Source organism: Dipodomys merriami, unplaced genomic scaffold (assembly GCF_024711535.1).
Source record: "Dipodomys merriami isolate MVZ:Mamm:240054 unplaced genomic scaffold, mDipMer1.0.p SCAF_211, whole genome shotgun sequence".
Classification (NCBI taxonomy): Eukaryota; Metazoa; Chordata; class Mammalia; order Rodentia; family Heteromyidae; genus Dipodomys; species Dipodomys merriami.
Window position 1 is genome coordinate 940,001 of NW_027203505.1, and position 14,315 is coordinate 954,315.

Below are 14,315 nucleotides of genomic sequence, written 5' to 3' on the forward strand. Positions count from 1 at the left end.
CAATTCTCCATTTCTCTTTTTTACTTGATAATGGGCTATTTCATGAGTATAAAATGTTTTGTGATCTGTTTTCCTATTGGTCAGCGTGAATTTTTTTTTTCAATTCTTTGGCTGTCATGGATAATATTGCTGTTTTGAACTTAAGTGTATAAAAATTATAGACAAAGTTTCTAGGCTGTACAAAGTTTCTAGGCTGTTTTGTATTTCTATAACTAACTTTGTGAGGAACTTTTACATTAATTTACAAGATGAATGTGCTATTTTACAATGTATGAGAGTTTCAATTTCTTTACATCCTTGTCAAACCTTCTAATGCACATCTTTTACCCATTCTGGTGAGTATGAAATGACATCTCATTTCTATTTTATAAGTGATTTTACAGGTGCTAATGCTTTTGTCTGTTTACACATTGTTCGATTAAGAAATTTCAAGTCAAATTCCTTTGTCCATTAATTGAGTTACTGATCCATTTTTTTTTCCTTTTTCCCCAATTCTTTTGTTTTGGAATAGGAATGTTTACACCATGTTATTATATATTGAAGATATGGTGCTCCTCATCCTCTCTGTCAACCTCTTCCTCTTCTTCCTTTCTCTTCTTTCTCCTCATTGTTGCTCTTTCTATACTTCCTTTTTCTCCTCTTCCTCTTCTTCTTTCCTCTTACTCCACCTCTTTGTTTCCTCTTCTTCTTCTCTTCCTTTCTTCCTCTTCTTTATTGGACCAAAGCTTCATACTGTCCTAGTAAACACCCTACCACTTAAACCTGGACCATACTAGTTTGTTTTTCACATAGGGTCTAGTGCATTTACTCAGGCTTCCCTAGAATTGTGATCCTCCTGTCTTCACTCTGAGTAGCTTTAATTAAAGACCTGTGCCTTTATACTTGGCATGTATTTGGTAATGCTTTTTTAAAAAAATATATTTACTTTTTTTTGTTGGTCATGGGGCCTGAACTCAGCCTGCGCACGGTCCCTCAGCATTTCAGCTCAAGCTATCACTCTACCACTTGAGCCACAGTGCCCACTTCTAGCTTTTTCTGCTTATGTGGCACTGAGGAATGGAACCCAGGGCTTCATGCTCACTAGGTGAGCAGTCAACCACCAAGCCCCAGGAGTGAACCAGGTATAAATAGATAGAGATTGATGTATATAAGCATTATATACACAGAAGATGTATGTATATTATTAATTTATAGATATTACTATCAATTATTACTTATTAAATTATGTCTCCATTTAATGATGTGTCCCAGTTAACAATTAATAAAGCATTAACTAAATTACTCAATATTTTGTTATTGTTTATCACATATGTACATACAGCCATACACATAATTTCATATTTTATAGAATGAGACAGATATCTATATATTATTAAATTATGCATCATGTGTTACTACCAATTATTAGGTATTTATGTTTCCATGCAATTTTTATTCTGGTAATCCTTAATAAAATATTAAACTTAATCCACATCCTATAGTTTTTGTGTCTAATTTTATCCTAGAATGATTCACTACTAATTATATCTGTTTTTCATTTATTGTAGTGACAATTCTTCCACCTATGACATTTTTTACATTTATGATATCCTATTACATATAGATTTGCATCTGAATTATACATACTACCTGTCACCGAGCACTTTCAAAAAAAAAAGTAAACATGTGTCATGCTTGGCTTTCCACTGCAAGATTACATTTTTTGGCGGTGGTGGGATCTAACTCAGGCCCTAGAAGGCTCAATTCATGAATGGCTGACTGTCAGCACAGCAGCCTCTAGCCAATTCAGCTGCCAGGCACTTCCCAGGCCCTGAAATCGAACCCCGTATGTTGATCCCATATTGCGCATAGTGTACTTATTCATTTTATTTTTGTTTTATTTATTTACTTACCATTTATTTTATTGACATTTATTACACATGAAATATTTATTACATTTATTACATAGGATATAGATTTGCCTATGTATGACATTTCACACCTGATACCCAGGACTTTCACAGAAAAGGAAAACATGTGTCACCATGGGCTTCTTACTCCATGATTCAATTTTTGTGAGTGCTGGCATCTAAAGTCACAGCCTACAAGGCCTAATTCATGAATGGATGAGTGTCAGTATGCCAGCCTGAGGCATATTGAGCTGACAAGGATTTCCAGAACTTGAGATCCAGCTCCAGGAGTTGACAAAATTAGAATAGATAGACATGCAGATGGTAGTACACAAATAAATATTGATTTTTATAGAGTGCCAGAGAAGTCTATACATTATTCAGTTACATAGGCTACATTCCTATCAATTCTTGGGTATTTAGTATAACTCCATGTAATTAATATTATTGTTTTCATCCTTAATTATTAGTTAAATCAACCACTGTCCTGAAACTATTATGTCCATGTAATTAATAGTATTCTTTCAATGTGTCAAAAATATTCATTAAAATACATTGGCCTCCTAAAATCACTCTATTTATATAGAAGTATTCAGAAACAACTAATTCAACCGTGCCATTCATAATCTTCCATCGGTATTCCTATGAATAGGAAGGAGACTCTTAGGATCTCCCTCCATTGGTAAGGGTCAGGACCCGGCTTCAAACACAGGGCCTATATTTCCCTGTAGGCCTATGGCTTCCCTGGTAGCCCGCCAGCCTTCAGCAATGCCTAGTTACCAACATTCTTCAACCGTGTCATTCAGACGCAGGATGGTCATCTTGAAAAGAAGACAAATGTAAAGCCAGTAGCCATCTGCAAGTTGCCAGTTCTTTTTTTTTTTTCTGTGTCTCATTAATTTTTTTTTTCTTGTCAGCCTTTGAGTCTCAGGAACCCAGGTTCGGCTATGGGTCCAGGGGCTGCACCCCAGGCTAGAGTGATGAAAGCTGAGGCAGAATTGCCATGACCTGATTTCAAACCCTGTGCTTGACAAAAGAAAAATACATACATACATACATGCATGCCTACATAAGTACATACATGAAAAATATTTTAAAAAATTATGAGGCTCCTTGGCTTAGAATTCATGCCATTTTTTCTGGCAGGCCTGGGATTTGAACTCAGGGTCTGGGTAAATCTGCAGCACTGTGGGGGATGGGGAAGATCACCATTCTGGAAGACAAGAAAGACAAGCCTGTTTATAGGGCCTGAATTCAAGTCTTGACACTCAAAAAAATAATATATTTATATATTTTAAGTACATGATTTTTATTGACCTACACATTTTTACTGTATACTAACTGAATATTGCAGTTAGTACATTCATTTTATTTTGTGTTTTATTTGTTTCTTTTATATTTTAGTGAATATGATTACACATATAATATTTTTTGCATCCTATTACATAAGACATAGATTTGCCTATGTATTCTACATCATTCCTGAGTCCCAGAAATTTCACTGATAAAGAAACCAAGTGGGGCAATTGGCTTTCCCCAGGATTAAGTTTTTGGCAGTTCTGTGACTTGAACTCAGGGGCTAGCAGTTCACTTCGTAGTCGGTAACTGTTAGCACGCCAGTCTGATGCAAGAGAAGTTGGCGGGCAAATTTGAGGACCTGAGATCAACCCATAGGAATGGCCAATATATAAACAGATAGATGATTAGACTGCAGTGTGTGTGTGTGTGTGTGTGTGTGTGTGTGTGTGTGTGTGTGTGTGTGTGTGTGTGTGTGTGTGTGTTGTGAACTGCTTTTGATCAGGAATAGCCGTTTACCACTGGAGCTACATGGCTCTACTTCTGGCTTTGCTTGCACTGAAGTTGGACAGGAATCTCAAGGACTTTCCTGCCTACTGTGAATTTGACCATTATCCTCCTATCACAGCCTTGTAAATATCAATGAAGACTGCTGAGAGCCACTGGTGCCTGCCTAATCATTGGTCTTGCTGATCTTAGACAGACCAGTGAGTCCCCTATCCTTGAGTTAAAATGGTGGGAGCTGGAGCCCACAGTTGGAATCCTGGTCCTGCCAACTCCAAATGGAAGGAGATCTTTATAAAGTCATTCCTATCTATATGAATACCAAGGGAATGTGATGTATGTTATGATTGAATGGGCAGCTCTTAAATAATTCTGTGATAAAATTATACACAATTATATTATAGGACACTGATCGATTTTAATCAATATTTCATGAAGCATTTAAACAATCATGTTCATTAAATGGAGGCATAATGAAATACCTAAGAATTGGGCGTCACATAGTATAAAGGTGCCATTTTTACTGCTAGGACTGGATTGGAACTCACAGTCTGGTTAACTCTGTTGCACTGTGTGGAAACAGAAATCTAGCCTTCTTGAAGTCAAGAAATTCATGTCTGTTCCTTAGGTCTGAAATTGATCCCCAGCACAAGAATACATCCTATTTGTGTACATTTTAAATATTTTATTTATATTTACATACATAGGTTGACACCATATTGCATTCAGTGTAGTTATTCATTTTATTTTTTGTTTTATTCAGGTGTTTGTGGGGCACATGGGCAGCAAAGATGGTGCTGAGGGGAAGTTGAGTGGGCACAGCCCAATTGTTTACCTTAAAATCTGATTGGATAAAGCTTAGGCGCATGATAGGGTGTGACCTTTACAGTGATTGGTTGGTTCCTTTCCCTCCCCTTCCATGCCTCGCAGTTTTTCCCTTTAAAAGTTGCTTGTTGTGTGGTAATAAACGAGTTCTTGCTTGATTTGACTCCCCATTGTGTCTGAATGTCTCCCAGGCTAAGGGAGGCTGGGGAACAGACTAGTGGCACACTTACCATTCCCGGGCCCCATCCATCTTTCGGGGGCAAACAAAGACCCAACATGTATTGACTGTTTATTTTATTGACTAATATGCCACATAGAACATTGGTTACATTGATTAAATAGGATATAGATCTGCATATGTATTCCACTTATACCTGACACCCAGGACTTTCACAGAAAAAGAAAACATGTGTCACCATCAGTTTCTTACTTCATGATTCATTGTTTGGGCATGATGACATCTGAACTCAAGGCCCACAGGGCCAAATTCATGAATGTGTGTGTGTTAGCATGCCATCCTGGAACAAATTGAGCTGATAGGCAGTTCCCAGGATCTGAGATCAAGCACCAGGGGTTGACAAAATAAGAACAGATTGACACGCAGATCGTAGTACACTAATATATATATATATATATATATATATATATATATATATATATATATATATATATATATATGTATATGTATATCTTTACAGAGTGCCAGAGATGTCTATCAATTGTTCAGTTATATAGACTACATTCCTACCAATTCTTGGGTATTTATTATGTCTCCATGTAATTAATGTTATTATTTTTATCTTTAATAAACTATTAAGTAAATCAGTGTGAGAAATAGTATTCTTTTAATGTTTCATACGATATTAAATAAAATCAATCAGCCGACTGAAATCATGAAGTCTAATTGTGTACAAGAGTCATTCATGAGCATGTCATTCAACTGTGATATCGATAACATTCCATCATTATTCCTGTGGATGGGAACGAATTTCTTAGGATCTCCCACCATCTGGAAGTGGCATGACTATATTCGAACTGTAGGCTTATGTTGCAGTGCAGGACAATGGCTTCTCCAATAGCCCTCAATTAAAAAAATATATTTAGTTCCTTGGTTTGCAATTCATGACATTTTTTCTGCCAGGTCTGGGATTTGAACTCAAGATCTGTGTATATATGCAGCACCATGACGGAAGGGAATCTGAACATGCTTGAAGACAAGAAAGTCAGGCCTGTTCCCTAGGCCTGAATTCAAGCCTAAGAGCTGGAAAACATACTCCTTATATCCATTTTAAAGATAGGATTTATACTTCCATACACATAGTCAGTCCATATTTTGTTGGGTGTGGTTATTCATTTCATTTCTTGTTTTATTCATTGATTTATCATTTATTTAATTGACTCTGATGACCCCTGTAACATTTATTACAATTGTTTACATCCTATCACAGCATCCAGATGTGTAAATATATTCTCCACCATGCCTGACTCCCAGGACTCTCACAGAAAAGGAAAACATGTGTCACACTTGGCTTCATACTCCAAGATTAAATTTTTGACAGTGCTGGATTCTGAACTCAGCGTTTAGCAAGCCCAATTCATGAATGGATGAGTGTCAGCATGGCAGCCTTTAGGCAATGAAGCTGTGAAGTGGTTCCCAGGTACTGAGATCCAGCCCAGGATTGACCAAAACAGTGATGCATGTATAGGCAGAGTGTGGTATACAAATAAATATATATTAGTAAGGAGCATCAGAGCCGTCTATCTATGATTGAATGGCACCTACTACATTCCTACCAACTCTTAAGCATTTATTATATCGCCATTGAAGGAATATTATTCCTTTCATGCATAATAACCTATTAATTAAGTTCCATCAGCGTCCTAGGATTATTGCATCCAATTTTATACTATACTGAAGAATGAACTACTCTTTCAATTGGTATTCCTATGCATAGGAACGAATCTTTTGTGATCTCTTGCCACTGGTAGGTGTCAGTTCTGGGATTTGAACTCGGGGCCTATGTTCACAGGTTGGCTTATGGATTCCCTGATAGCAAGCCAGCCTTCAGGTATGGCAGTTCAGGTCCACTTTTCAGCCATGTTATTCAGACCCAGGATGGTCACTGTGCAAAGAAAAAAATGTAAAACCCTCAGCACTCTGAAGCTTGCCACTTTTTGTGCTATACTACGTTTTTTTTTTTTCTTTTTTCTTCCTGAAAGCCCTCTGGGCCTAGGATCCCTGGATTGACTACAGGTCCATCGGTGCCCCACTCTAGGCCGATTGAAGCTGAGGCAGAGTTGCCATGACCTGAGTTCAAGCCCCGTGTTGGCAAAATAAATAATAAATAAAAACATTAATTATTTATCTAAATTAAAAAAGAAATAAAGTCCTTGTTTTGAATTTCTACCAGTTTTCTTTCCTAACCTGGGATTTGAACTTAGGGTCTTGGTAAGTACGTAGCAATGTGAGGGAAAGTGAAGATTTGCCACTACTTGAGTTCAAACCTAGTGCAAATCCAAAAATAAAAATTAAGTCACTGAGCTCGGCAGAGGGAGTAGTTGTAGAGATGGGAGGGAAGGAATGGTAGGGGGAAAACAAAGGAGGAGGCAACAATGCTCAATAGGAAATGTACTCATTACCATGCTCATTTAAATGTAACCCATCTGTACAACATTTTTCAATAAAAAATGAAAAAAAGTAGTGCGCAGACAAGCATTTTTGGGGTAAGAGCAAGGTGTCTGAATCGATGTCCAAAATTCTACACTGAGTTTTTAAAAAATGTTCAGTATGTAACTGAATAAACATAACTGCTTCCATTTAAAAAATTAAGTCACTGTCTTGGAACTGGGGGCAGTATTTCCATCATTGCTGGTATTTGATCTCACCATCCAGGTAACTATTTTGCACCATGGGTGAAGGCAAAGTTCACTGTCGTTGAGGAAAACAAATTCAGGCTAGAGTTCCCAGCGTCTGAATGAAGGCCCTGCAATGGAAAAACTATTTCGACATATGTGTAATATATGATATATATTTACATATGTATGTTTATAACATATTATAATTTTTATTATTGATTTTGTATTTTATTTTTTACTTTTCATTTACTTATTGTTTATTGTATTTAGTATTATTATAACATAATATTTAGTACATGTTGTATATCTATTATAAATTTATACACAATAATTTAAGACCTTGACTGGTTTTTCATTAATATTTTATTAAGTGTTAAAACATGATACATAATTAAATGGAAGCATTTGTCACAGTCTTCACATGTTTAGAGTCTCTTCCAAGTATGAACTTTGTCTTCTTTATCTTTAGAACCTTCCTATAGGAAATTTTTAGATGATTTATACTCAGAAGCCTTTTCTTGGGGATAGTCAAGTTGAGGAATAAATTTGTAAGGGTGGGGCTAGAAATGTGGCTTAGTGGTAGAGAGCTGGCTCAGCATGCATGAATGGTAAGGTTTGAATCCTCAATGCCACATACTCAGAAAAAGCTGGAAGCTGTGGAGTGGCTCAAGTGGTACAGCGCTTGAGAAAAAGGAGCTCAGAGACAGTACCCAGGCCCTTAGTTCAAGCCCCAAGTCTGGCAAAAACAAGAGGCTAGATGCCTGTGGCTCACAACAGGAACCTTAGCTTCTCAAGAGGCTGAGATCTGAAAACCACAGTTCAAAGACAGCTTAGGCATGGCAAACCGGTTAGACTCTTATCTCCAATGAACTACAAAAAGACCACATGTGGTGCTGTGGGTCAAGTGGTAGAGTGTTTGCCTTGAGCTGAAGGGCTCACGGACAGTGCTCAGGCTTGAGTTTGAGACATAAAACTGGAAAAAAAGTGAGGGTTAAGCAAAGTACTTTTCCTTTTTGTTAATTAGAACATTCTTTGGAAAAATGATTGTGCACGTATACCAGAATTGGAGTTAGAGCTCAAGGTTCAAGTGTAGCCCATCCATATGCACAGCCTCTCAGACTCTAGCATTATAACCTTGTGTTCTATGGTTCTGAGAGGTCCAATGTAGAAAGGCCTAATATGCTGCCCAAGCCCTTTGTGATAAGCAGTTGACTTGTAATGCAAAAGTTATTACAGTTCTGAACCTAGGAGAGCACCAGTAGCTCATGCCCATCACCCTAGCTTAGGAGCCTGAAGTCTGAGGATCACAGGATGAAGCCAGCCAGGGTTGGAAAGTGTATGACACTCTGACTTCTACTACTGAAAGGTCAGATGTTCAAGAGCTTCCTGTGTCTCCCTTGGTAATGAGAAGTTGCTTGCACTCTAAATTTTCTTAGAGTTCTTGAGTTATAAATGCAGGAAATAAACATCATTGAACAATCCTGGGTTCAAATGAAGTTCTCAGCTTCCAAGCCCTAGTCCTGTTAGCAGGAAGAACTCCAGTGTAACAACATTTGAAGGCATAAAACAGTTTCAAAAGCCTCTAGGCAAAGAGACCTAGGCCTACAGTATTAGGAGGCAGAATGTACACACTCAAAAGGGAAGTGAGCTGCAAAACCACTTCATTCCAGACAGGGACAGCAATGAGGGGAAACCTGAAAAATTTGTCAGAGTTACACCAGGGTCAGGCTTTTCTCAGCCTCTTCAAACAATGACTAAACTTCCTCCCTCAGGTGAAGGGAACCTCAGGCTATCTTTAGGTTAACAATAGAGAGCCTTGCTCTTTGGTCTTAGGGAGTGGGTTTTTGACTCTCCATCTGTCAGATTTGAAGGCCCTTCTTCTACCTCTGACAGTCCATTCTCCTTCCTTCATTCTCCACATCCTTAATGCAAATCCCCAGTCCAAGGAGAGGCAGGGCCCTCTCTCTTCTGGCTCCAAGCACCTGAGTTAGAACCTGGTTCTGCCCTCTTGACTCTGGGGCCCTCGGCTGCATGAGAAGTGGGAGACAGTGTTCCTACTCTGTGGTTGTGTGAAGACCATGTTGGTGTCCTGGCACACGGCAGAATGCCTCATGACTGGGGAGTGTTCCCTTCTTTCCTCCTGACATCCAAGACCAATTCTGGCTTTTTCTTGAATGTGCTACTGAGGAATCAAACCCAGGGCTTCCTGCATGCTAGACAAGCACTCTCTCACTAATCCACATTTCCAGCCCCCTCGTCTTTTTCTTAATGGTAGTTTTTACACAAGTATGCTACCATTTTATGCCCCCAATTTTAATTTTCTGAATACTTGTTACTTCTAAGAAACCTGTTCTTCTCTTCCCTAGCCTGGTTTGTGACTGTTCCTGCATTGGCCTCATAATAAAATGTAAATAAAGGCTGCTGAGTGTGACCTGCTTTAGGCAGATGGCTGCACAGATTGTTATGTATGTCTGTTTGTTGACACTCCTGGACCTTGAACTCAAGATCTGGGCACAGTCCGTGAGCTGCTTTACTTAAGGCTAGCCCTCTAACACTGGAGTCATATAGCTATACTTCTGGCTTTGTTAGCCCTGAAGTTGGACAGGGCTCTCAAGGACTTTTCTGCCTTGGGTGACTTTGACCATGATCTTCCTATCACAACCTTGTAAGTATCAAGGAGGACTTCTGAGAGCCCTGGCGCCTGCCTAATCATTTTTCTTGCTGATGTTCTTGAACAGCCCAGTGAGTTCCCTATCCTCGGGTTGAAGTGCTGGGAGCTGGAGCCCACAGTTTGAATCCTGATCCTGCCACCTCCAAATGGCAGGAGATCCTAAGAAACTCATTCCTATCCATATGAATCCAATGGAATGTGATGTATGTCATGATTGAATGGGAAGTTCATAAATGATTCTCGGATAAAATTGGAAACAATTAGATTATAATACACTGATGAATTTTAATTAGTACTTTATGAAACATTTAAACAATCACATTCATTAAATGGAGGCATAATGAAATACCCCAGAATTGGGTGTCACATAGTATAGAAGTGCCATTTTTTCTACCAGGACTTTCTTTAGTTAATTGTTATATCCCATTTTCTGAATGTTATTTGGTATATGAAACTAGGATATATTATAAATCAATTATTCAAACAGTTTTTTATCAGAAATGTTTATAGCGAAATATAGAGATAAATCCAAATTATATATATTTGAAGACAGTGCTTGGTTAGTCCTCTTCTCATATTCCCCATTCCCTTCATGAGAATAATACACATTGTAAGGTAATGATTAGACTGTTTTGGTGAAATAGGTTGACTTTAAACCAATGAGTTACTCTATGCTGCATTTTGTTTACTTTATATCCAGAAAATCTAAATTCTTACTTTATCATTTTCCTTAGGCTTTATACTCAGATTTAATCTCTGATGGGTGACAAATAAAGATATAAACATTTTTTAGCAGTGGCTAAATTTATGCTGTGGATTCTAGGTACAATGCAACTCATGCAGATAGTCCTCATAAGTCATGAGACCCTGGTATCAAAATGTTAATGAATGCTTACTGGTGTCGTGCTTATGAGATTTTGTGTATTATAAACAGTGGTTATTAGAATGTTTTTGGAATCAACATCATTTCATGGGTTAGGAACTGAAGAGAGACATTATACTCAGAACAAAATTTAAGGAGGCATCCAAAATTAGTTACCAAGATATACATCATGTAACACAATGTTTTAAAAATGCAAAATAAAGGAAATGATTTATGAAAAATATCAACATTTACAATAAATACAGAATCACTATGACTGATTTTTCTTTTACCCCAGTTGCAATACGGCTTACATAATGACTTTTCTGGTGATATGTTTAATTAGGTCTTGATATTTAGTTGGAGAAGTTATGTTCTTTCGTTTATTCATTTGTCAGATCAAAGAGGAAATGAATTCCATGCCAGAGTCAAGATCCATAATAATGTTACAGATGTATCCTGCTACTTTGCCAAAGTTTCAAATCAGCTTGAGTATCTGGGGTCTTTTTTTGGATCTAAATAAATAAGTATGCAATTTTGTCAGTACTAGAAAGATTTTGACCACCATTTGTTATGCTATTGTTTTCCAGAAAATACTTCTCTCTTTTCATGGGATTTTTAATTTCATTTACATCATGTGTTGATATTCTCCTTTAGATTACCCACATTCAGTCTTCTACAAAGTGTAATTTGGAGTAGTTTAAAGCTATATACACTCATGTACACTGCTCAGATTCTATTATTTGCATATTTTTTCTTGTTAAATCAGTAGGAATTGGTTCTCAATATGGATAATATTGGACTTATTCATTGCTTTTCTGAATATGTTAAGTATGTCAGGATTTTGTTATTTTATTCTTTTAAATATGTGCAGATCTCACTCCACATACAGTCACATTCGTTTTAAACAATTTGATCCATTCAAGGGATTTGCTACATTAGGTTCATCTAGATGAATTTAATTACAAATTAATGCACCATATTTCTGAGACACAGTTACCTTTATGGCTCTACTCCAAGGTAACATGTATTACAAGTTTTTTTGCTTAAAAAAACTGGGCACAACATGTTTTTGTTCCTGGGGGACTTCTACTTTTTTGATTGTTTTTCCAGTTGTGGTGACTTCAATATATGTGTGCATTTTATTTCAATTGTTTTGTGTCAATATTTTAGTTCATATAACAGAAATTACAAAAATAGTCAGTGATTTAGAATTATTCCAAATAGATTCTAAGCGAGACACTTGAAATTTTTTGACAACTGGGAGTGGGCAGGTCTTCATAGTGGAGGAGATAACAGAATAACAGACATTGTTTGACATGATTTTAATTCTTCCTCCTCTTGTCTCACTATTTCCAATGGTATTACTTCAAAGTCTTTAGTGGAAAGAAAATATTTTTGTCTGTATGAACTCAGAATTTTTTATTCAATTGGGACACATTGTACATTTATATTTCATTTTAACTCAAAAATCTTCTTTCCTTCACTTAAATTAACAGTTGTGAATTTATAGTGCTATAGTAACATTTACTAATTTATACGAAATGGTCCAAAAAATTTTCACTTCACACTATATGTATTATAGAGAGTAATAATAATAATGAGTAATATAGTATGTAATAATTGCCTTTGGGGAAAGTCAATTACAGTGGGGTTTTGTGAGATACTGAATAATAGTAAAACATATTTGATTCTATTAAAAAATTCCTAGTTACATCTAAAAATTACTCATAGTTATAAATTAATGCTGAAAAATCACATTGTTTATTAGAAAAATCCCGAAGTTTCAATAAGCTTGTTTTTTTAAACTTGTCTTGAATCTGGGCTTCGGTGACTCATGCCTGAAATCCTAGCTACACAAATGTCTGAGATCTGAGGATTGTGGTTCAAAGCCAGCGTGGGCAGAAAAGTCTGTAAGACTCTTATTGCCAATATATCTCTTGAAAACTAGAAACGGCACTGTTGCTCAAGTGGTACAGTGTTATCCTTGAGCTGAAGGGCTCAGGGACAGTGCCCAGGCCCAGTGTTCAAGCCCCCGACAGGCAAAAAAAATTGGCATGGATTTTTACTTTATTATTTCATGATTTTTAATGTGAAAATATATACAGAGGGTTTACAATTACATGAACAAACTAATGAGTACATTTCTTATCAAGCATTGTTGCCTCCTCCCTTGTTTCCCCTTCCCATCCCTTCCCATCTCCCTTTCTGCCCCCCTGCTCCCGCCCCCTGGGCCAAAGTTGTAAAGTTCGATTTTCGACATAATGTCTTGTAAATGTCATTGTTGCAATGGGTTCACATGTATCCCTATTTGTTTTTTCCTTCCCCTCCCCAAATTATACCAACATCAAATACAGTGAATATAGAGGTTATATCGTGGGAGAGGGACATAAAAAGCAACAAAGAAATCATCTTGTAAATATGCTAGAAAAAACAGCAAGAAAGAAAAACCATTTGAGTCCTTATCTTTGTGTTCATTTCACCTAACTTCAACTTGTCTGAAAGTTTATGTTCATCACCGACATATACTAGTTATTGAAAATAAGGGAAACCATGGAAGCTATGTTTCTTTGGGCCTGGATTACTTCACTTAATATAATATTTTCCAAGGCTTTCCATTTCCTAACAAATGGGCAATGCCATTTTTTCTGATGGAGGCATAGAATTCCATTGTATATATATACCACATTTTTTTTTATTGTAAAATACCGTACAGAGGAGTTACAATTACATGGGCAAGGTAATGAGCACATTTCTTATCAAGCATTGTTCCCACATTTTTATCAATCCATTCATCTACTGAGGAGCATCTGGGTTGGTTCCATATCTTGGGTATGGTAAATAATACTGCAATAAACATAGTGGTGCTGGTAGCTTTAGTATGGGCTTGTTTGTGATCATTTGGTGAATGCCCAAATGTGGGATTGCTGTGTCCTAGGGGAGCTCTATATGTAGTCTTTTGAGGAACCTCCATACTACTTTCCAAAGTGGTTGAACAAGATTACAGTCCCACCGACATCCTGTCCAGCTTCTGTTGTTATTACAGTTCTTCATTATAGCCATTCTAACTGGGGAAAGGTGGTATCTCAATATAGTTTAGATTTGCATTTCTTTTATGGCTAGGGAGGTCGAGCATTTCTTCATGTATCTAGTGGCTATCCTTCTTTCCTCTTCAGAGAAGTTTCTCTTTAGTCTTTAGCCTACTTACTTATTGGGCAGTTGTTTCTTTGAGGATTTGTTGTTGGGGGATTTAATTTTTTGAGTTACAAGTATATTTTAGATATGAGAACCTTGTCCGTTGTATGGCTAATGAAGATCTTCCCCGAATCCATGGGCTTTCTATTGATCTTGCTAACTCTGTCCATTGCCATGCTGAAGCTCTGCAATTTCATGCAATTCCATTTGTCCAACG